A 23,103-nucleotide genomic window follows, 5' to 3' on the forward strand; every position below is an offset into this window, starting at 1 on the left:
TGCAAACAAAAAAACAAGACTTTGAGAGAGATATAATCTCACTCACAATTACTTGCAATTCAAATATTTGTGTAATTGTGTAAATAATCAGCCTTTTACTTTTCTTATCATCAGTCCTTTTGTTTACAGTTCCATCTTTTTCTTTCTCACTGATCAGACTTTTGCTCTCATTGTCAGCTTTCTCGTTTGCGCTGCCTGACTTTTTGTTTGCGATTCTGGCACAATTTGAGTGACAGCTCAATGCCCCGGACATTCCAGGAAGTCTTTTTACTGACAGTTTGGGATTAAAAATGTGTTTGACATGAGGATTAACAACAATCACCCCCAATTTTTTTTTTGATTGGTTTTCTGATTAACCATCAAACAAAAACTCTGTTAATTTCAAGTGTTAAAACCAAAGGATCATAAATGACTCCTTCATTTTTAGAACAGCTGATTTTTATTTTGATGATCATACCCACTATTTTCCCTTTTTAATTTGATTATGATGAGAGTGACAGTCTGACAGAGGAGGAGTCAGTCAGTCAGTCAGTCAGTCAGTCAGTCAGAAACACGTTTTACATTCATCGACCATTAATGATTGTATATGGTTTGAAAATGTTATGCATCCTGTTTTGCTGAAGTTTTGAAACTGACAGGTGTTAACAGTCTTTTTAAATGTCCGACGGTCCGTTTCGCATCTTTTTAATGTCAGTCTCTTCTCCGTTATTAACATAGAACTCCGCTGTCAGTAAAAAGACTTCCTGGAACGTCCGGGGCATTGAGCTGTCACTCAAAAACTCATTAGCCAATGCGGACGCATTCCTCAACATGTCAACCCACTCGAGAGGTTTGTGCCAGAATTGCAAACAAAAAGTCAGGCAGCGCAAACGAGAAAGCTGACAGTGACAGCAAAAGTCGGATCAGTGAGAAATAAAGAGAGGGAACTGTAAACAAAAGGACTGATGATAAGAAAAGTAAAAGGCTGATTATTTACACAATTACACAAATATTTTAATTGCAAGTCATTTGTTTTGCTTCAGCGAGATTATATCTCTCTCAAAGTCTTGTTTTTGTTTGGAATTTAAGGAGTTTTGTTTGATTTTTTTGGCACAAATATGATTCCATAATGTTGGGTCTGAGAGTAGAGTCTACCACAAAATGTTTAACCGGAGGTTTGATGAAGAGAGGAAAATAAATACTTGTTTTTCTTTACGTCAGAGAGAAAAGGTGACCAGAGAGAAGGAAAAGACTTCACAATGTTTAATAAGCCAATTTAAAAGTCATAATCACAGTGCATCATATAGACAAATAAACCCAGGGGCTCTGGCTAAGCCTTACAACATGTGTAGTTAACAAAGAGTTATGGTGTAAAATCATCTCCCCCGTTGTTCGGGCAGTCCTGGTCAGGTCAATCTTCCTGAGGGCGCCATGGTGATTGTTTTGTCCGGCTTTAGTTCTAACCAAGGACTGTGAACAAAATCTGGCACCGTATTTGCAAAATTATGCACGAGTTCCGAGCAAAAAGGAAACGTTTGCATTTACACATTCAAACATTGTTTGCAGTTTATGGTTCCAAGTGGAGATAAATATGCAATATCTAATGTTGCAAGGACCTTTTGAGCTCAATCGTTGGTTGTACTAATGTCATTTGTGGGGACACCAAAGTACTCTTAGATGATGTACAGTTTTATGTCCTGGTCCATGAACTGCTTCTAAATGTTCTCTTTTGGTTTCATCAGTAAGGTAGCACTCCATGGCAACTGCATTGTGTTGAGACATTGAACTGTAAGTAGATGTTTCCCTGTGTACACATGTTGCAGAGAGGAACACAGAGCCAAAAAAAAAAAAAAAAAAAGGACACAGAGTAAAGAAGGTGATTGCAGCTGTGTGGAGAGCAGACATCCGCTCTTATCTGTCTGGAGAGACTCTCAGCAGCTTCTCAAGGGGACTCATCCGTCCTGGGCCAATCAAAAACCAAGAGGAAACCCTCTTCCTGAGTCAATTGCCCAATCATGCAAAAGGATAACAGCCCCTCATAGGTCAATTTACCCAATCACAGAGAATACTTGTTCTTCCTGTGTTAATTTTTTCAATCACGAGGAAGGACAGCTGCTCTTTCCTGAGTCAATATCTCAATGGAAGGCAGGTGTGACTGTGCTTCGGGAGACAGAACGCCGATGAGACCTGAAGACTCAAGATTGTGTCTCCCACTCACAGCTAATTAACCAGCCAATAAGTACAGATTGAGACCATTCTCTGGTTTGAACAGAGGACATTTATCTCCAGCAAACCAATGAAGCCCAACTAATTACAAAGTGGATGCAGAAAGTTTCCACTATTTTATTCTTGTGTAGGCTCCGGTGTCTTAGCAGAATTTTAAAATGTATAGGCCTGTTACTCTATTTGTTTATTGCATAGATACAAGATAACAAAAAGGCCTCTTCCGTCAAAGGTTTGGTCAAGTCCTAGGATTAAGAAGCTCTTTTTCAAACCCTTATCCTTTCAACCCAACATCCAAAGTATTGTTGCACTTGTGCTGTTTTCTCTCAGGCCTTAAATACACTTTACAATTGTAAAAATGTTGTGGTGAAAGTCATGTCACTGTACAAGTGACACGTTGATGTGCACTAGCAAAGCTCTTGAATGGTTTGATTGTCAATCGCAATCTGACTTCTCACACTGTAAGTTAAATCGGAAAGCAGCATTCAAAATTGTCAAAGTTTCTTTTAAGAACTCCCATAGATGGAAGTTGTAATCAAATCTACATGTATTTTAGTTTTCACATATTTACCGCTCTAAACACTGTTAAAAACGCTCTTTTTCTCTCACACGCACATACAATAAACATAACCATCTAGCACAAGCTAGATAGAAAACTGCTTAAGTTACATCAAACAGTCAACCCTGTTAATATGATGCTTTCAGGCACTGTCTGCCTTTTTGTGCAGGCACAGTCAGGGAAAAACAGTCCTTAAAGCCCCGTTTTCACCAAGCAATGCGGTTCAGTTGGGTTCGGTACGGTACACATTTATTGGCGTTTCAACTGTCAAAAGTTGGGAAGAGTACCAATAATAACTGATCCATACTGTCCTACTTTTTGGTATCCTTCTGTTGGTGTGCCAAGTGTACCGATCTGACCTTAAATGTTGGAGCTAGACACACTGCAGTCCATCGATTGGTTGGCCCCAATGGGCCCTCGTGGCCCTTCTACGCTGCATTGCAAACAATGCACTATTAAGCATTCACATGTATGTCTAGCCTAAGAGGACATTGAATATTTGCACCACTACAGGATGTTCGTAAAGAAAACATAAATCGACTGTTGGTAATTTCAAGAGTTTGACACTATAACCACTACGTACTTTTTCTGATAGATTTTCTCAATTGGCCATATTGTGTCAAGTTTTATAAAAGCCAATATGACAGGGAATTTTATTGTGTACTAACTTGAATTTATACATTAAAACATACTTTTATGAGGGCGCCAGAAGCCTAGTGGTTGGTCCGCATGCTCCATGTACAGAGGCTGTGGTCCTTCGGCTGGCAGCATGTGTTTGAATCTGACCTCTGGTCTTTTCCAGCATGTTTTTCCACACTCTCTCTCTGCCACATTCATGGCTTTATCCACTGTCCTGTCGCTAAAATAAAGGCATAAAAAGTCCCCAAATAAACCCGAAAACAACACTCATAAAGCTTTCTTCATTCTGCACGAACTACGCTACTCTGACCTGTCAAAATTAAAGGCTGTGATCAAAAGAGAAAATAGTATAATGTGAGAAAATGGGTTATATTCCATGCTTGAATGGTGAGGTGTAGAAGAGGGACTTGCACAAATGGGTTTGATTTTAATGAAAGTCAGGCTTCGAGTAAGATGAATGGAAGTGCATTAAGCGCTGTGTTTATTAATGGTGGAGAACAAAGGAGCTGAAAAGTTGCTAAAATGTATATTTTTATTCATTCTCAGCAAAAAGATCTCATTTATTTCCATCTTTCCATCTGGTGTCATTTTGTGATTTTATCCATTTCTGTTTTGTATTCTAAAGACATGAAAGCATACAAATAATGAAGCACATTTTGTTCATAATCAACAAATCACTTTCCTCTGAGTTTATCATGCAATCATTCTTTTAGGTATATATTTAGTGTGTTTCCATTCATTCGATTATTAGGATTTTAACAGCATTGTCTCTAAAACTAAAAAGTTCATTTGAAGCATTACCATCAAACCGTAGATACAGGGTCCTGCGTCCTCCTGCTCCTTTGTTACACCTGTCAATCTTAAAATTGAAAATGGAGTTGATTCCCAGATCAAAGCACGTTGAAGGCGTCTGAATATTAGTTTGGTGTTTGAATGTTGTGTCAAATGTTTGTATCTCGTCTTTAATTTTTATGGTGTAAATGGAGCTGCCGTTATGCCAGACATATTTCAGACTTTCCCTGACAATGTCTTATCAATCAATCAATTCATTTACATTTTGAAACCAGTTTGTACTATCGGTTGATTTAGTTCGATTTTGGTAATTCCAATTTTTACTTTTCTCCAAAAGACATCAAGCTATTTAACAATTATTGGCTTGATTTCTCTTAAAGCCTGTTTTGGTTAACACGTTAAGCATTTATTATCTTATTCTCATATTAAAACATTGCTTTTAGATATTGATTTGATGTTTAGTCAGCAGTTCTGGGGCTCGAGGCAAAGTAGCAAATAAACTGAAAGTCATGTTGTTTCACTGATAACTTAAGATGTAGTGTTGTAGTCTGGACCTCCTTAACCAAGACCAAGTCAGGACCAAAACCTGAGTGCATGAAAAGCAATTAAAGATCATGATTCTGCCAGAAAGAGCAAGACAGAGGCAGAGCTGGACAATGTTAAGACGAAGACCAGACTAGTGAAATTATAACCAGTAAAAGCACTTCTAGGTTGTAATAGAGGACCGAAACCTCTAAGTCATTACTAATCTTGAGTGCATTATGAGTCTTTTGTTTGATCAAGTTGTCAGATGACTTAAATAAGTCATGGTGAAGTTTTGAAGTTCCGAGATTTAGAAATCTACTGCAAAATTATCTAAAATGCTTAGAATCCAGTTATCTTGAGTGTTTTTAATGTTTTTATTTTACTAAAATGTATTTATAGTCGACAAAACATAACATTCATGATGTCCAAAATATATTTCTATGAACTATGAAAACTTCTAGATTAACTTACAAATCCAATATACTGACCCTTTCTGAATCTGTACTGCTATCATACATTGTCTAGCCAAATCAGAGAAACTTTATGGAACTTTTAATAATATGTTTTAAACCTAGTAGGCTTTTTGAAACAGGTCCATTAACACTGAGTTAAGAAATCAAACCAAGCTAACCCAAATGTATTACTCTTTTTTTTGTCATTTCCACATCCTTCTCTTCAAATTCTCCTTCTCCTCCTCTTTCTGCACTTTCTCTTCCACCTTTCCAACCTCAATATTTTGTCTTCACGATAACAAACTGTCATCTCTGTGTCTCTGTTTATTCAAATATCACCCTCCCCATCTCCCTGCTGCCATGCCTCTTCTTTTTCAACCATCAAACACTTCTCTACGCCCCGTTTCTAGCCCAGTAAATATAGAACTCTTCTCTCTACTCCTTTCTCCTCCTACTGTTCTCCTTTTTTTGTCCTCTTTCAAGACTCTTATGGAAGGTTTTTTTTTTCTCTGTTTGAACTCTGTGTGACGTGAAGAAGCGATGCCCTATCACAGCGGGGATCTATCATCTTCTCCCTCTCTGTTTTTCTTTACTCTGCCTTGCCAGCTACTTTGACTCACAACATCCAGTCTCGAAGCTCTTACCTCTTTTTGACTTGGAACATTAAGCAGTCTGTGCACACATACACACACACACTAAGAGGAGTAAGACTTTGTTCCAGTGGCTTTCACTGTGCTACTTTACCCTTAGATACACTGCTCTGACTGTTGTGCGTTCTCTGTCCTCTGCCTTTCAGGAGCTATTTTCTGTCTTTTTCTTTCAGATTTTCAGAATCTCAGTTTCAAAGTCAGTTGTGCTACAGACCCAATGCAGCGAAACATATCCTACTACTGAAAATAGATCGAGTGACCTTCCAGTTCTGAGGAAATACTGTTGAATAAAAGGCCTAAATGTATAAATAGACAGGTTTAAGATGACATTTTCCCTGAAGCTATGAGGATGTTTTGCACATTAATTAGTCACATTCTACATTTGGGTTCCGTATTTCCTGTGTGTCTGTTACATCACAAATTATTAAATGAACCTTTCAAATAACATTAAGAGTATGTATTTTAGAGGACATAGGAAATAGGAATTTGAGAAGTATCTAAGGTAAGGATGTGATGTTGTATACAATCATGTTAGACCACAATTCCCATTATGTAAAAGCTAAAAAAATGATATTCTTTCTGCTAAATGTGTTTCAAAATCTGGGTATTGGACATGAATACTTGTTTTTTTTTAAACCATTGCTCTCAAAAGTGTGTAAATGTGTTCTTTTTGGTAGTAACCAAGTCGAATCTCAACAAATGCCATCTGTTTCTACCCTTTAATACCCACATAGCATGTCTTTAAAAAGCTACTTTACCAAGGGCAGGTCACTCATCCTCACAACTATAGGTCGTACTTTACAAACGCAAGGAACAACACGTGGTTGATATTCTGAAAGGGTCACTGTTTGGTTAGGTTAAGTGACTTAAACCATTGAGTTGGATTAGAGAGAATAATGTGGGCAGAAAGTATGCTAGTTAGGTTATTAAAGAACAAAACAATATGCAGAAACCTTAAAGGAAGCCCACTTCAACTTTTGTTTCCAATATGACTCAAACTATGTTGTCCTTCTTTAAAGTCATGTGGTTTTTCATTCATCCATCCGTCTATTCATCCATTCATCCATCCATGACCATCCAGCCATCCATCCATCCAGTCATCCATGGCCATCCATCCATGCCAAACAGTTTAGTTGTCCTTTACTTTGACTACTACTACTACTATGAGCTCTGACTTTTTTCCTGTCATAGTTTTTATAACTACTATACTTTGACCAAAAAAACAATAATTATTATAGCTAAGAGGTAGCTGTTGCATGGACAATCAAATCAATCACTTTTTAGGTGTGTAAAAAACCCCTCCGATTTCTTACATTGCCAAATAGCAGTGTTCTTTTTTGCTTGAAACCAATCATTTAGATTTAGTATTGTGACGAGAGAGAATAGTTAAGTGTAAGAGTTTATTTTTATTTTTATCAGGAACACAAAATCTGGAAGCTGTATTGTGTCTTTCTGATTAAGATAGGAGGTTTTTTTTCATGTAAAACTGAGGCAGAACAAAATGAACACATATCACTGGCTTTACACAAACATTAAACAAGTTTTATGAGCAGCAAAAGCATGCCGGTCTGAAATCTATTCAATCAGGGTTTTACTCACCATCCATTGTTTCGGGGAGCGGCACGAATCAATGATTTTGTGATTGTAACAGTCCTGAGGGATAGAAGATAGGAATCTGCTCAGATAATGAGCCGCTACTCAACGCTGCAGGGCAACAAATTACAACAGTGCACACATCACACACTGCATGCACACACACACACACACACACACACACACACACACACACACACACACGTCCAACCACAATGCTGAACTGAACACGAAGGTAGTGTATGAGGACATCTGAATAGCAAGCATTCATGCACATAGTTTAATCTCATCCTCAACCTATACTTGACCTGGAAAAGTCTTTTAAGAAGGATTCATATTAAAAGTGAAATCAAGATAAGTAAACAGAACATAATACAGATTTTAAAACCATTAACTAACGGGGCCTACAAACATGTACATGTGTGAATGAATGAATAAAGTAGCTAACATTGTTCCAAATGCATTAAACAATTAACACTATAACCACAATCTTTTTGACACCAATGCACAATGAGATCCAATATAAAGCTATCATTTTATTTCAGTTTTTTACAGCTTAACTTTACAGTGCTTTACACGCAGAACCAATGGATATCAAATAGCTCCAAACATTTATTTTACACATATTTATTTAGATTCAGAGTATATTTTTACCAATGCTATCTTTCTATTTTGGTCATAGGTTTCCTTGAAGTTGCTATCTAAACTTAAAACACATAATGTTTTCTCATCTTGCCTTTTTACTTTCCATGAACAGTTCAAATCACAAATATTTTGCCTGTACAATATGTTGAGGACCTGTTTGGAAGAAGAATTGTACTTCCTAAGTATTACCACTAGAAGGTTTACACCGCTGTTCTCAATCCAAATTCATCAAATACGTTATTTCAAGGACTACATCTTCAAACAGACGCACCAAGTAGTCCTTTGGGTTGTCATGGGTGACAATGGGATTTCATCCAACTCCATAGAAAAATCAACAACAGGCCCGATTACACCTTGAGAGCAACTAATCTTGTGATGTAGACGGACAATTGATGTCCATAAGAGATGCTTGTCAGGGTTAGATGGGTCAAACAAAGAAAAACTTCCACCTATGAGACTGGGGTTCAAGCCCCAAGTGAAACCAAAAGTCTAACCAAAGGTTGAATTATGATTTAAACCTAAGTACAAAACAGTAGTTTTGTACTTAAACCTTACCAAACTTCCATTCACATCAACCACATGATTAGAAAAAAATTGACTCTTCTTGGGTATTTCCAACAGTAGTGCGCTTTCAACAAGTTCAACACATTGCTTAATTCCTGTGCAAATGGTTTTCTGAGTTTGGAGTGGAATAACTTGACTTTAACCCCATCCTGTACCATCGGAAAAAAAAACTGGAATTAAATCTTTTGGCAGTACAGTTGGTGAAATGTTGTTTCAATAAAATTCTCTGAACACATTCTTATAAATATTAGGATACCATATTTTCAGTATTCAAGTTTCTTGAACATGTAAATGTGACTCTCTGGGATACTTTTTTGTGTACACTCACACCTGCAGAGATGCTCGATCAGCTCTTGTTGCATTGGTCTGATGGGGCCGACTCTCTAATGCTTCTATCCTGTAAACTTAAGCTCTATGGCAATCTGCAATAGTGCTGTGCTGGCTTGTTTATTGGCAAAACTGTTGGCTTCCCTCACTCTGCTCTTGAATTTCCTTCTCTCCCCTCTCTCCCTCTTTTTTCACTCACACTGTCTTTCCACCTCTCTCTCTCTCCCTCAGAATATTTGTTTACCCCAACATTATTGACTTCTCCCTCTCTACGAGTCTTCCCTCTTGGACCCAGATAGCTCAGCCAAAGACGCTGCTGGTTTTTCATTTCCACAGCTGGCACACTGCACTGCAAGGAGAGACCCAACAGGATCAGCCCTATGCCTAGATGTCTGAATTAGTCAGCCTGACACACACACACACACACACACACACACACACACACACACCTTAGGATAGTTATCGATCAGAGATTGATTGACCGGCTCCTTGTTAAAAAGATTTCTAGATGAGGCCTGCAGGCTGCCCAGTAAAGTTGCTGACTCCTCTAACGCACACAAACTGGGTGTTAGTTTACACGCACTCACACAAACACTCGCGCCCAGTAGATGAGTTGTATATATTGGCAAGCGGAGGCCATTGTTAATGAGATGAGGCCTTGTTGTGTTGAATTGTGCCGGGCTCTGCAGCTTTACACCCCAGTTTCATTGGCATGGAGAGAGAGGGACAGAGGGATGGAGAAATAAAAAAGAAAAAAAGACAGAGGACTAGAAAAAGAATAGGAAGAGATCATAATGCATGATTAAACACTAAATCTAACCAATAAAAAGAAGATATTTCATTCAAAGGGCATCTAATGACCTCTGCTATGGTTTCAGAAACTCCACTGGTAAACTTGAAGTTGTTAGAGATGTGTTTTGGGGACTTATATGCTATGCTAAAGTATGACGATAAAACTCATCTGAGTGTATGCTCGTCTGTTGTGTCAGGCTGTACAGAACGTGGGCGGTCAGGTGATGAAGTTAGAATACAGATAAAGTCTACTATTGGTGGTAGTCGGATGTGATTTATGGATCAAACAAAGCAGGACTCTTCCAATGAGACCAGGATTCAAGTCCCAAACAAAAAAAAAAAAAAAAAAAACTTGAGTGAAATTTTACCAAATTAAAAATACATTCTTACCAATTTTAACTACCAATTTTACCTCAAGTAAAACAAGTTGTTATTTGCCAAGACTTTACTGATACAGACCATTTTTAGATAAACTTGTTTGTAAAGAGTGTAACTAACCATAAAACAGATACTTACTGTGCGCTAAAGGGAGGCTGTGGAAAAAGAAAATGTTAAGAACCTGGGACAATCATTTTTTTCCACATATATAAGCCTCTATATAGTAATAGGTTGCTCTTGTATGCAGTAAATGAATACATTCCTGGGCCCGAGTTGAGGAGTGTTTTAAACAAGACACGAGTTAGAAATCTCTAGAATAAATATTCATAGAGTCATTGGCTTCATGGGTGGATAATACCTAAAAAATAATGCTCCTCGAGTATCAACTAAAACCCATCAGAAGAGTCAGTCAGTGTTTCTATTATTAAAATAAACCCTGCCCTCTGGTTGTATCCTTCTGTTTTTTTGTTTGCAGTGTTACTTGGTCTCGATTGTGGTGAGTGGACTTTTAGCTCTCAGCCAATGTTGGATTCTGAAATATCATATTTATTCTGCTTTAAGCACAAAGATGACACAAATCTCTTCGGTTCCCTCCTCCTCTTCATCACCACCTTGATATCCCATTAGCTACAACCATTAGATTTGACACCTCTGAGTTCATTGCGTCTTCCCATTCATCCCCATGACTGAGACATAAAGTAGTTTATAAGTGAGTAAAACGATATTTGACAGTATGTTAGGCCCGGTATGATTAAACATCTCCTCACATTACAGCATTATGAAGATGTAGTGATCTCATTAACAAAAGGTTTCCGTGTCTGGTGGTCAGCCCACTTACAACCAATGAGAGACGCTCTCCTTGACCTGCTGGTCAACAACCCTTAGCTGACCTATCCTTTCGATGTCTGCTTCTTCAATGCGATCTAATTGGACAAGTGGCTGTCAGCTGGTCTGTCAGCTGTGGTGTTTAATTGGTGGATAGGACGGCTGCCAGCCAGCCAACCAGTGAGGTTACAGATAATGATTATGAGCGGCACTAGCGGCGCTAGGGCAGGTGGGAATAGATGAGCATTAATCCGATATTTGATTGGTTTGTGGAGGGGAGGGTTTGTGATCAGAAGGTAACATAACTACATTCAATAACAATCTCACACACACACACACACACACACACACATCAGAACAACTACAATCTGTCACACACACATACACACACTGGAGTGTCCCTCTAGGGGCCGGGTAGACAGATGGGAGGTTGATGCTAATGGGACACACGGCTAAATGGACTAAATGGACGGGATAAACACTGTTCCCAAGGAAACCAAAGGACTGGATGAATGTTAGATATGTGTGTGTGTATGTGTGACAGGGAGAGACAGAGAGAGAGAGAGAGAAAGAACGTGAGAGAATGGCAGTGCATGTGAGCATAGTCTGCGTGATTGGGGTCTGGCAGGGTTTCAGATGTGTGTGCTCATTGTGTGTGTGTGTGTGTGTGTGTGTGTGGTGACTGTGTGTGTGTGAAACTTTGGTCAAAGGGATGTACGGTTGTTAAAATCGTATAAATCACGCTGTCAAGGCAATAATAAGAACCACCTATAGTTTTCTTAATTCATATACATACATACCTACACACAAACAACAGAGCCTGGCCTCAGAAAAAGATTGAACTCACAATATCATGTCATTGAGAAACTACAATCCTTTTCCAACAGTGTCTTACTTTCAGATCAGAGTAAGCTTTGGTGCAAGTCTTTAAAATATAAAAAAAAAAAAACAGTCCCACAGCTCCTCTACAGAAACATCTAGCTTGAATATTATACAAATAGCATGCACCTTGTGCTAGCCTTCCCCTAATAACATGAGTGTTCATTAGTTTTTAGTGCTCCCCACATATTTATGTTGTTTGTGTTTCAGGTCTTGTGATGTGCTGAACTTAGTTTTTCTGTAGCTTTTGTTTATGTTTTCTTCTGGGTATTTCTTTGTTGCATGTATTCGAGTGTTTGTGTGTGTGTGTGTGTGTGTGTGTGTGTGTGTGTGTGTGTGTGTGAGTGTCTGTCTGTTAAGTCTGTCAGCAGACTGAATTAAGGTATGAAGGTGCGGGGAGAACATGTTTGTTTCATATCAAAAATACGTGTTCTTTGTTGGAAACTGAAAACAATGTGTGGGGTACACACAAACACACAAATGCTGATTCTGTTTGAACTTGTGTAACTTGAGTTAGAAGTGCCACCAGATTAACTCCAGCTGCTGGACTTCTATCACCTTTTTTTTTAAAGGGAAAGAAAGGAGAGATAAGCAAACACTCACACAGCCTAGTTATCCTTCACAGTCTTCCTTTCTGTGTGTGTGTGTGTGTGTGTGTGTGTGTGTGTGTGTGTGTGTGTGTGTGTGTGTGTGTGTGTGTGTGTGTGTGTGTGTGTGTTGGCCCGTGGAGAACGGGGATGGATGATGGCTGGCTGAGCCTGCCAGTGATGAGGGGCTAATGTGATGGGATGTAATAGATGACCCCAGAAAACGGCCCACTTTTCTTTCCATACAGCTCTCTCTCTCTCTCTTTCTCTCTCTCTCTCTCTCTCTCTCTCTCTCTCTCTCTCTCTCTCTCTCTCTCTCTCTCTCTCTCTCTCTCATGTCTCTCGCCCTATGTCTTTAAGCGGGTGGTGATTTAGTGGACCAGGTCACCACACTGCTTAACACTGCGGTCACTACATTTGAAGAAAAGAGGGGAGGGTTGGACGGAGAGAGAGAGAGAGAGAGAGAGAGAGAGAGAGAGAGAGAGAGAGAGAGAGAGAGAGAGAATGAGAGGAGACATTTCACCAGTCTGGTACTTCAGTGAAGTCTCGCCCCTCCTCCGTCTCTATTTTTAAATGTTTAGTCTGGCTGATTTCTAATAAATTATTCAAGTTTACATAAATCCACTTAACTTGCTGCACATGTACAATTTAATGCTCCATTTTCACAGTTTGTAAGTACATTCATGTCGGACTTTGATATTTATTAGCTGTGACGGGCTTAGTAGATATGTCCATCTTGATACAGTAATTGTGTGCCTACATAATAAGACTTATTATTCACTGTAACTGTTTCTCCTCAACATTGAGCAATACCTGTGAGAAATGTCTGTGAATACAAACATCTGAGACTTTTGAACACAGACTCAGCCGAATGATGTTTACATAAAACCATATGGGTGGACTCAATGGTTTTCACACTTCACATTTTACTTCAGTTTTATTTGTGGAAAACTACATTTTCTGAAAGTTGCAGAACGGGAACTATCTGCCTCAAATATTCAGAATTACAAACTGTACATTGGCATGAGCATGGCAGAGACGGGGTTTTTTTTCCACTAACCATCAATGAGTCTGCCTATTTTTATTCTGTTTCTTCTGGAATGTTTCAGTCTCTTCTGTGTTGTCTTTTCTTGCTCTTTTTCTCTCCCCAGCCAACGTGTTAGCAGTAATTGCCTGGCAGTAAGATGTGAATGGGACTTATTGGTCATAATACAAGAGTGTGTCTGCCTTGTTCAGGCTAACAGCTACAAGCTCTACGATCTATAAGCCCTTTCTGTCTCTCTTTGTCTCTTTGGACCTCTCTAATTAGCTCTCAGAATCAATTGGGATTTATTTTACCACCATGCCAGGATGTTTCTGAGATGTTCTGCTGCTCTCAGATTGTCAGCCGTACTCAGGCTGTACTTAGAGCTCTTTTATGGGTAGTTTTAAGAGAATTTCAGAAGGTTTCCCTTGCAAGGCTGAAGACATAGACACCCCATGGCATTTTGAGTTGTCTGCATGTATCTTTCTTCACTAAAGATCTTATTTCAACCCTGTGCACCCAGCTCATATAGTCCCACTTTAATCAGTTCTCGCCATTTTGCTAGGTCCTTTATGAACCAGTAGTTTTGCCCATTAACTACAAATCACAAGTGTTGAAGAAGTTACATTGAAAGCACAGCTTTGCAAGCTTCTAATTAGTTCACTCTATAAGAGGGAGAACTGAAGCAAAGCTATGGGAAAACTGTATTTTGGATGACTTCACCTATTTAAAAAGACGTACTTTGCATGTCTCATAGTAGAGATGCTGGAGCATAGCTTTTACTATAACTGAAGTATTTCCAGTATCTTACCGCTATACGTTGAGAAGAGAACATTTTGGTGGGTATGCATTGGATGGTTTGAACTCCAAGGACCTTCATTTAGGAGATAAAGCTTCAAGTTCAAGTTCAGGTTGAGCAAGTGTCGGTGTGAAACATCAGAGGGAGGGCCGGGACCAGTTGTCAAATCAGTTTTTGACAATCTAGGTTGGAAATACATTATAAAACCTTCAGGATTAGCACCAAAAGCTTGGCATAACTTTTAAGATATCATACCATGGCTGTGTAAGGACCACAGAAATGTTTTGGTGTAACCAGTGAAAGAAAAGGTACAAAGGAATGACCTTGTCTTGCAGCTGACGAGCATCTCAAGTGCTTTTGTCCAATCCCTGCGGTTTTGTGTTGGACTCTGATCTGGAGTGGTGGTTTCCTATCAGAGGACGATATCTGTCCCCTTGTTTACGCTGCTCAGATCACACTCACCACATTCAGCCAGGAGACAAATGTTGCCTGGAAACTTGGCAAACATGCCGGAAATGAGATTTGTTATCATTGCCCGATTGTGGCTCCACTGGCATACAAAATCGAGGGGGGAAGAGGAGAGTCTGTGTGAGACTCTCTTTGTGTGCTCACACCTGTTTGTCTAATAGAAAACAACAGATAAATGTGGCGTTTTTTCAAGGTTTTTTTTATTTTTTTTTATGATGTAAATCCTTGAGTGCACCCATGCGTGTGTCCTTTGTAAAGCAGTTGCATTGTATTAAACAAGTAGACCAGAGGTGACTCTGCAGACGCTGCATTTGAATTGATCCACTCTCTCTTCAATAGCTAATGATAATCTATTCTGAGAGGCAAAGCTGTAAATCCTATCTGTCTCAAGACACAGCAGTGAGCATCAAAAGCCCGCTCAATTAGGTAATAATTGAATACTTATCAGTGTTAATGATTGGTTGTATGATTGTGGGTTCCTATGTAGATGACTATCATGGGGTTCCAACAATGCTGTCCTCTGAGAGCTGGATATCTCGTCTTTTTGTATCGCTTCTCTAACTTCTCTTGGTTGCCTATCTTGGGTATGTAATGGCAAACATGAGTTTATAGTTGATTTCCAACTTCAGGTTGGGGCCAATTTGTTTGGCTCCTTTTCATCAAGGTGCTGTTCATTGACAAAGGTAGACAATGCTAATGAAACAAACACTTTTATAATCTTAGTTTGTTATAGTTTGCAAAACAGTGATTCAGAAAATAAAAGTGGGGGAAAAGGGACAAATGAGTGTGATTCAGGCCTCACCTTAAGGGACAGGATGAGGAGTTTAAAAGTCTGTTGATGGCTCAAGTAGACCTCCCTATGGAAGTATTATAGACATTTTCAACGTAGAGCAGACTAAAGGGCAGGCGGAACAGACTGTAGGGATAACATATCCCACCTGACCTCTAAAATCCTTGGGATCCGCGTCCAGAAAAAAAAAAATGGAGAATATGAATCAGGAAAAGTATGTCAGGCTACTTTCGCCCTCTTCCATTGTTAGGAAGATATTGATAATAACTTTAGAAAGATCTTGTTTCACTCCTTATTACTTACTCTAAAAGGTAGTCAGGGCAGCATGGTCATATGTAGCCGCCGGGCATAATGTATATTTTCAGGAGAGGCTTTACTTATCAGAAAGGCAATTTCTTGCCAATGTGAGGAGTTTGTAGATTTTCAAGGACACTGAAGAAAAAAACAATATTGAACGCGTGTCCAGAGGGTTAAGAGTTTCAGTCACATCACCAGTTATGGAAGAATGAGCAACACATGCTTGTCACTGCATCCCTCCTTCTACCAATGTTCTCAGGTTCCCCTAAACTAGATATGCAGCTACGCTCATTATGACATGAATGGAACTCCCAAAAGCAGATTAGAACCACGGTAATGATAGAAACAGACTTTCTTCCATTGTAATAAAGGCGTACCATGAAGGCATACCATTCAAAATCTCAATCTCAATTTCAGAGGAGATGTGTAACTCCTTTAGCACATGGACAGTCCAATTAACTTTTGCACCTGTGAACATTTCCTTAAAAAAATTGAGACTCCATTGAGTTTGTAATTTGTATGTCGCCTTGTCCTGCTATTCCCATTCACTGGACGTATTCCCTAGAGTCTCATAGTGCTTCACCAAACTTTATATTACAATAAGGTTTGGCCTTTTACATTATGCTGCTAAACCCTGAAATGCACTGCCATGGTCACCCTTTTCAATCTGTTCATCTTTGTACTTGCATTTACTTTTAAAACACCAGACACCTTTTACTATATTGTACACTTTTCAGAACCCTGAAGACCCAATGTGGATATTTTGCTTGTAGATTTCTTCTTCATTAATCTGTTTTTTTTTGTGGACAAACATTGTAGCAAGGTGCATTTTAACGTAATTTGATGCTCATACTTGGACAAAAAAACAAACCAAAAAACACTTATTTTAAAGCACAACTTCACAGCTGAGACTGTGACTGTCTGTGGATATTGGATCAGTCTGTAAGAGTTATACGCCCTGTCCTGAAATGGTTGTTTCCCTCCTATCTCTGATTAAAACATTAATCAGACCTAAACCTGCAGTCCTCTGTGGCATTGATTAAACCATCTTGTTAGGTTACGGATTGACTGGAGGAACATGGGCGCTGATGTAGCATTACATCTACAGGGGGAACAGGGGCAGTAATGTTGGATGAGAAATGTGTTGTTAAGAAGGTCCACATCAGCAAATTCCAATGTGTTCTAGTCTGGTTTGTTGTCTTGTGTGTTCTTCACGTTCAATAGTGTGCATGTGCCTCATCCTTATAATTATTTTTATCCACTGCTTCTTAATAAGGTTTGTATGCTGTATATTATAACAGATTTATGCATTTTGATTGGACATGATTATTTCTATCACTTTACACCAAAAGTATTTGGCATGCATAACATTGGTTAATTAAGCTGTTATTTTTTTTTTTATGTTCAAACTGATAACTCTATAGGTAATTCACATTAAGGTGAAAATGACCTCATCCACAGAAAATGTGAAAATCTGGAGGTGGAGGAAGGCAAATATTCTGCTCTTTAGGCTTTTGTGCAGGTGAAGCTAACTCCTATGTAAGACTGTCTGCAGGAATGTTAGATGCTCACAGCAAAAAAGCTTGATATAGTCTGCTTGGGATGGAGGTTGAGGTTGACGGAAGGAAAAAAAAATGCAGGACTTTAAACCAGGAAACTGACACCCAGGTCCTGTGTGAACCAAAAAGTCAAGTTGAATTGAATCTGCCTAAAATCAAACATACTAACTCGTGTAACTCAAATGCAAGAAAGGAAGAAAAAAACAGGCCTTGAAGTGTACTGTACCTTAAAACAAACATGAGATATTAAACGTAAAGTTCCTACTGCATTTTTGTTATGACACACTCAAGAGGGTTGTTACAAATCATTTGTATGACTGGAGGGTAGGAGAACAATGTTGGACATTCAGAGGATTACACATACAAATTGTGCATAACTTTTTATGAACAGATAAAGTTTTTTTGGGTATACTCAAGAAAACAACATGGGCCTTTGTGGGCATCTGGGATGGCTGAAACAAGAGAAGAGCTTTGGTGAGTTTAGGAACTGATGTTGTGTGATAATGTTAACTCTCCTGGTGTAGAATGGAGGTGAGGTCAGGACTGTCTAGTTATCCACACCAAAAGCCCTGATTATTAACCTGGCTGTGTGCACAGGGAGCAGTCATGATGGAACAGGAAAGTATCTTCAAGAGTGTGTCCACAAACACACAGTCATAGAGTGGATACTTCTGAGTATTACTGTGGACAGACTAAGGACATTGGAATTCTGGCACAGACATTTGTGCCAGAATTGGTTTAAAAAAAAGCAACTTTGTGCCAAATAAACACAGGATATACTTCTGCATTATTTCCCTTCAGCTTCCTACCAACACACAAACAAACATACAGACTGACACATATGCTTGCACATGTGTGAACATCAGTGTTGTTTTCCCTCACAGAGCCGATGTGGAGTGTAATTGCAGCCATAGTAGCAGTGAGACACTCTTTGTGTTGTGAAACCAGTCATTTGCACAGGAGTGCATCCGAAATCAGCAAACAGCACATTACACAGGTATTTCCAATCCCTCTAACAGGACTGGCAATTTGAGCTTGCAGGTGCTACTTTGGTTGAGCCGCGTTCTGTGAAGCATAATTCGCCATGTGATTGGCTTCATTGTTGCAGCCTCTCATTTTTTCTCCCGGCTGTTTATGCATCTGTTTGTCCAGCTGAGACAGGCGGGATGGATGCATTAATGGATGTTTGGGTGTCGTGCCTCCCTATGACGCTAGATAAACACTGGGACATTCAATACAGAGTAAAAGCACAGAGAAAAAACTTGTAGAAAATCTTAAATCTGAGTAAGAATTTTAAGCATCTAGCTAAAATCCTTGAAAGCAAAAAAAAAACAGAACTGTGTCACTTGCTCTCCCTTGGAGGCGTCTGGTCTTTTAACTCTGTCTCATCTCTTCCACTTCTTTTGTCATCGAGTTTTTGGTCTCTAGCGTTGCATGCACTGCTTGTTTACAGCACAGCAGAGTTAATTAGCCATTTTATAGCTGATTTACAGCCCGATGGGCAGACAGAACATGGCCACTGCCTTGTCCTTGTTGCCCACTCAAGGACTTGTCAAAGGGGGAATTAAACACACAAGAGGACTGTTTTTGATGTGCATTTGCATTCATAAACACGGAAACATGCAGAGTGGTGAAATATATAAACGCTCAATACACACATTCTCTCACTTGCATTATCCACTAGACTCTAAAACTTAACACAGTGCAAAATATTACTTCCACTTTTATGCCCTAGCATAATTCCACTGTCTAGACTGATTTATCAGGTCGAAACACACAGAGAGAGAGACTCACAAATGTGACCCAACTCACCTTGACCAGTTTATCTAATCTCAGTAACACAGGAGCAGGGGCTTTAGGTAAAGCAGAACTGAGAAAACACCTCTATGACTCAAACTCACACATGGATGCACAGGAACAATATATTAGTTTTGCCACCAAGTCCATAAAAAACAAAAACAAAACTGAACTATGGGTATTTGGAAAAGTATTTCAAATGAAGTACTGAGCAACCATCTAATAATCGCACATGTATCTATAGGACAACGAGACTGGCAATGCAACTCATCTCCTCTTGTTCTTTAATTAAACTTCAATATTATGTAGGATATTGACCAGCAGGATTTAGCAATATACCAATATCTCATATTGTCAGAAGGTGTTTATGTGTGTATATGGGAGCTATGTTGTCCTGCATTGTGTCACTGTGAGTCCAAAACAATTGGCCTTAAGGAGTTGATGTAAGACAAAAAATGCCAAAGCAGTAAAAAAGTAAAGGTTGATCTCCTCAAAACAACAAAATAATCAGTTTGTTATGCATGAAATCAAGTGTGTTCTTCTTTCTTTGGGAAGCAAAGGCAGAAGTAGTGATGTTATTCATGTTGTCATACTCCAATCACACACCTTTTGGAATAGATTAGATTTGATGTTGTCTCCTTTACACCAGAAACTGTTTGCCGTCTCTCCCATCTTTCCATCATTCAACTATAGTCCTGTGAACCACAATCATCCTCCAAGCCTTAAAGGACAGTTGAACATATTTTAAGTCTGTTATGAGGCAACCTTCACATGCTTATATTCATACTATATGCAAGAGTTTTTCCTGACGCTTGCTTAAGTTGAGTTGTATTAATGCACATTGGCATTAATACAGCAAGTCCCCTAACTCTACTGGAGATGTGGTGAACCAAAGTGTAAGCATCAATGACAAAAAAAAAACCACATCAACCACATTTTCTAAGCCAATTCGTCATAAGTCTTTCAAATTAATGTAAAAGCCGATTTAGATCTATTGGAAATATAAATAAATCAATATAATGTCCTAGTAAATAACTCTCTGTCATATTAACAAAGATATCTCATTCTTGTCGTCTTGATGCAAAGTGAGCATCAACGGGGCCGGCTTTAATGGATGTTAATAAACCAGTTGTACCAAGCAGTACGCCAGTGTTAGACTATCTGCATTTGTTCTGTTCTTCCCTTTATTCATTACATATTTAATTCATGACTTTTTCTTGAGAGTATTAGCCCATTGTGTTTTTTTTCTAAGGCATACCTGAAACAATTTAAATATGTTGATGTATTGATAACTCAAGAGTCATTTGAATAATTTTAGGAAGGTGGGAGGCAGTTAAAAGCCAGTGACAAATCTAGTTTATAAAGAAATGCTTTAAGACAGGCTTTTGTAGGAATATTTTAGTTTTTTAGCCTTTGATGCAATTTGTGGCAATTAGTGTGAAGTTAGCTGTTTACCACTTGACAGCACATTTAAAACTCCTCTTTGCTCCACAGCTATTTTCAGCTCATTTTAGCCACCTTATCTTTTAACTACAATGAGTTATCTCTGTTTAAACAATCCCTTAATACAGCAGAAAAACATCCGCTTCTATACAACAATGTTCAAAGCTGATATAGTTATCCAAAACTCTCAGTATACACACTCCATCTCCCCTACCCGCTCTCACACAGGATCTAACAGATCTAAACTGACATCAGCAGGAGGCTAACAGCAACGCTAGCAAGCACAGCCTGTCATCCAGGCAGCGTTAGCGTAGAGCTGACAGCTAACAAGAGAAGACATCACATTAGCCGGCACGGCGGCTTGCTAGCAGAGCAGTTACCGCCGCCGGAGCACCTGACTATATGCCGATGTAGCTACAGGTGTAGTATTCACTCATGCTTAAAGATCCTGACACTGGCAAGCGTGCAGCCGGCGGTGTGATAGCACAACACCTGACAGCTGGGTAATGTCAATGTGCAGCTTCTTTTAGAGCAACAGGAGAGGACACGGAGGTGAAGGAGGTGCTTCAGTTTAGGCAGAGCTAACAGGAGTGGGGGGCCAATGGCATTTGGGAGTTGACAGTTTTTTCTTCCATTCATTTGTTGTTTTGTCTTTTTGTTTCTTTCTGCAGTAATTGCTTTTTTCTATTTTGTTTTATTTGTGTTATTTATCTTTGCTTTTCTTTTCTTCCTTTGGTTGCATATGGTTCCCCCCCCCCCCCGTTGTGCTTCTTTTTCTGTTCTCTGTCTGTATTTTACTCATCATTTAGTTCTGTTTATTATAAGTTTATAAGTTTAGACTCTGTCTTTGTGCGATTAAAATAGCCGTCCACTCCCCTTTTTTCTATTTTTTTTTCTTTGTCAAATTTGAATATTTCCCCATTTTATTAAGCTTTCCTTAAATCTCATGCCTTCAAAGTTCTTCTTTTCAATGTGTCCGTTTTATAATAAAAACGTTTCTCACTGTCATCCATAGTTAAGTTTGATAACTGGTAACAAAAATGGACAAAAAAACCACGGGCGTCTCCAACATTGTTAATGTATCTTCTGCAACTTAACCTGCAGTTTTGCTCATGTTTATGATTGTTCTTCACCGTCCTTACTTTATCCTTCTGTGCCTGCTTTATAGCTGCCTCACCTCTTGCTGATACATAAAAGTTGGATTTTATGTCGCTCATATTTGTGAAAAACCATCTGAGGTTGTAAACAAACTAAAGTTTTGCCTTCCTGAGTAAGGGTCACAGTCTGCAGCGCAGATTCTCCATCTGCCTTCCCGGCGTTGATTCAAATATCAGACGTGTGTGTGTTTGTGTGTGTGTTTGTGTGTGTGCTTGTGTGTGTGCTTGTGTGTTTGTGTGGTGAAGGAAGCACCAGACAGATTTTCCGCCTAAACAACAAGCAACATACTGATGATTAGAGCTTGGCGTATAATGGACTAGAAATGAGTTTGTTTTGCGTGAAACAGGTGGCCACCCCCCAGCTAAATGTAAAAAAACAAAACCTCATTAACATGTCTGTGGTGAAGTGGAAAAGGCTGGGCAACAGGCCTTTTGATGGAAGACAGGGGCAGATGAGTCAGCAGTGAGCATGTTGCTTTACCATTTTTGGAGTGAGTGTTTTAAAAAAAAAAAAAAAATGTGTGTGGGAGTATCATATTTTTCCAACAAGTTCTTCAGTATTTTATGAAGGCTTCTGTATATCTGTGTGTTTTCCGGCAGGATGTTTGGACCTCATGCTGATAAAGGCCTCGCTGCCTGCCTTTGTTCATCTGACATTTCCTCATTAATGAAGTTCTCCTGCCCTCCTCTACCTCTCCTCTGACTCCCTACATGCCCCCACCACCTGCCAGTTCTCACTCTTCCTCGCCTTCCTCCTGCACGTCTATTAACCATTTTTGCTTTGATCTCTGCCCCCTCTTCTTCCCCTCCTCCTCTTATCCCTTTCTTTTTCATCTGCTGCCCTGATCTCGTTCTCTTCTTCTTTCCTGCCCTCTTACCCTCGCCTTTTTGTGATTTTTCTATTTTGCCTCACCACTTTTTCCAAGTATTTTTGAAGGGCCATCCTTTGTCATATGTCGGCTTCTAAAGTAGAAATACCAAAAAATTGGGATCGCTCTCGAAGATTGTTTCAGCCCGCAGCCACGATACGCTGCAGTGTAATCCTCGAGGACAAATGCAACAGAAAAATGTACATCTACCTAGAAATGCTTGTGTTTGCAAATTAAATGCTCAGATTGTCATTAGGATTGACTGAAAACAGCCATTTATAGCCACCAGACAAAATAAGTAAACTTGAAGAACCAATACTGGCAGGTGAACTGCTGCCTTGACTGCCCAGTGTTTTGATATAACCATAGTGATAGTGGTACCATTTGGTTTCCGGTCAGAAATGACTGAGTAGATTGGTAAAAAAGAGAAACTGGGTGACAATGTCCGCTTGTTCACTCCAGCTGTAACATGTTTTTTTTAAGTTAAAAAG

General features: G+C 39.2%; 1 protein-coding gene across 3 annotated transcripts in view; it reads left to right on the top strand.

Annotated features, from left to right (window-relative positions):
• Nucleotides 1-23,103, top strand: part of atrnl1a (attractin-like 1a) — a 250,418-nt gene that overhangs the window by 179,505 nt on the left and 47,810 nt on the right. The window lies entirely within an intron of this gene.

The sequence above is a fragment of the Labrus bergylta genome, chromosome 10 (genome assembly GCF_963930695.1).
Source record: "Labrus bergylta chromosome 10, fLabBer1.1, whole genome shotgun sequence".
NCBI lineage: Eukaryota > Metazoa > Chordata > Actinopteri > Labriformes > Labridae > Labrus > Labrus bergylta.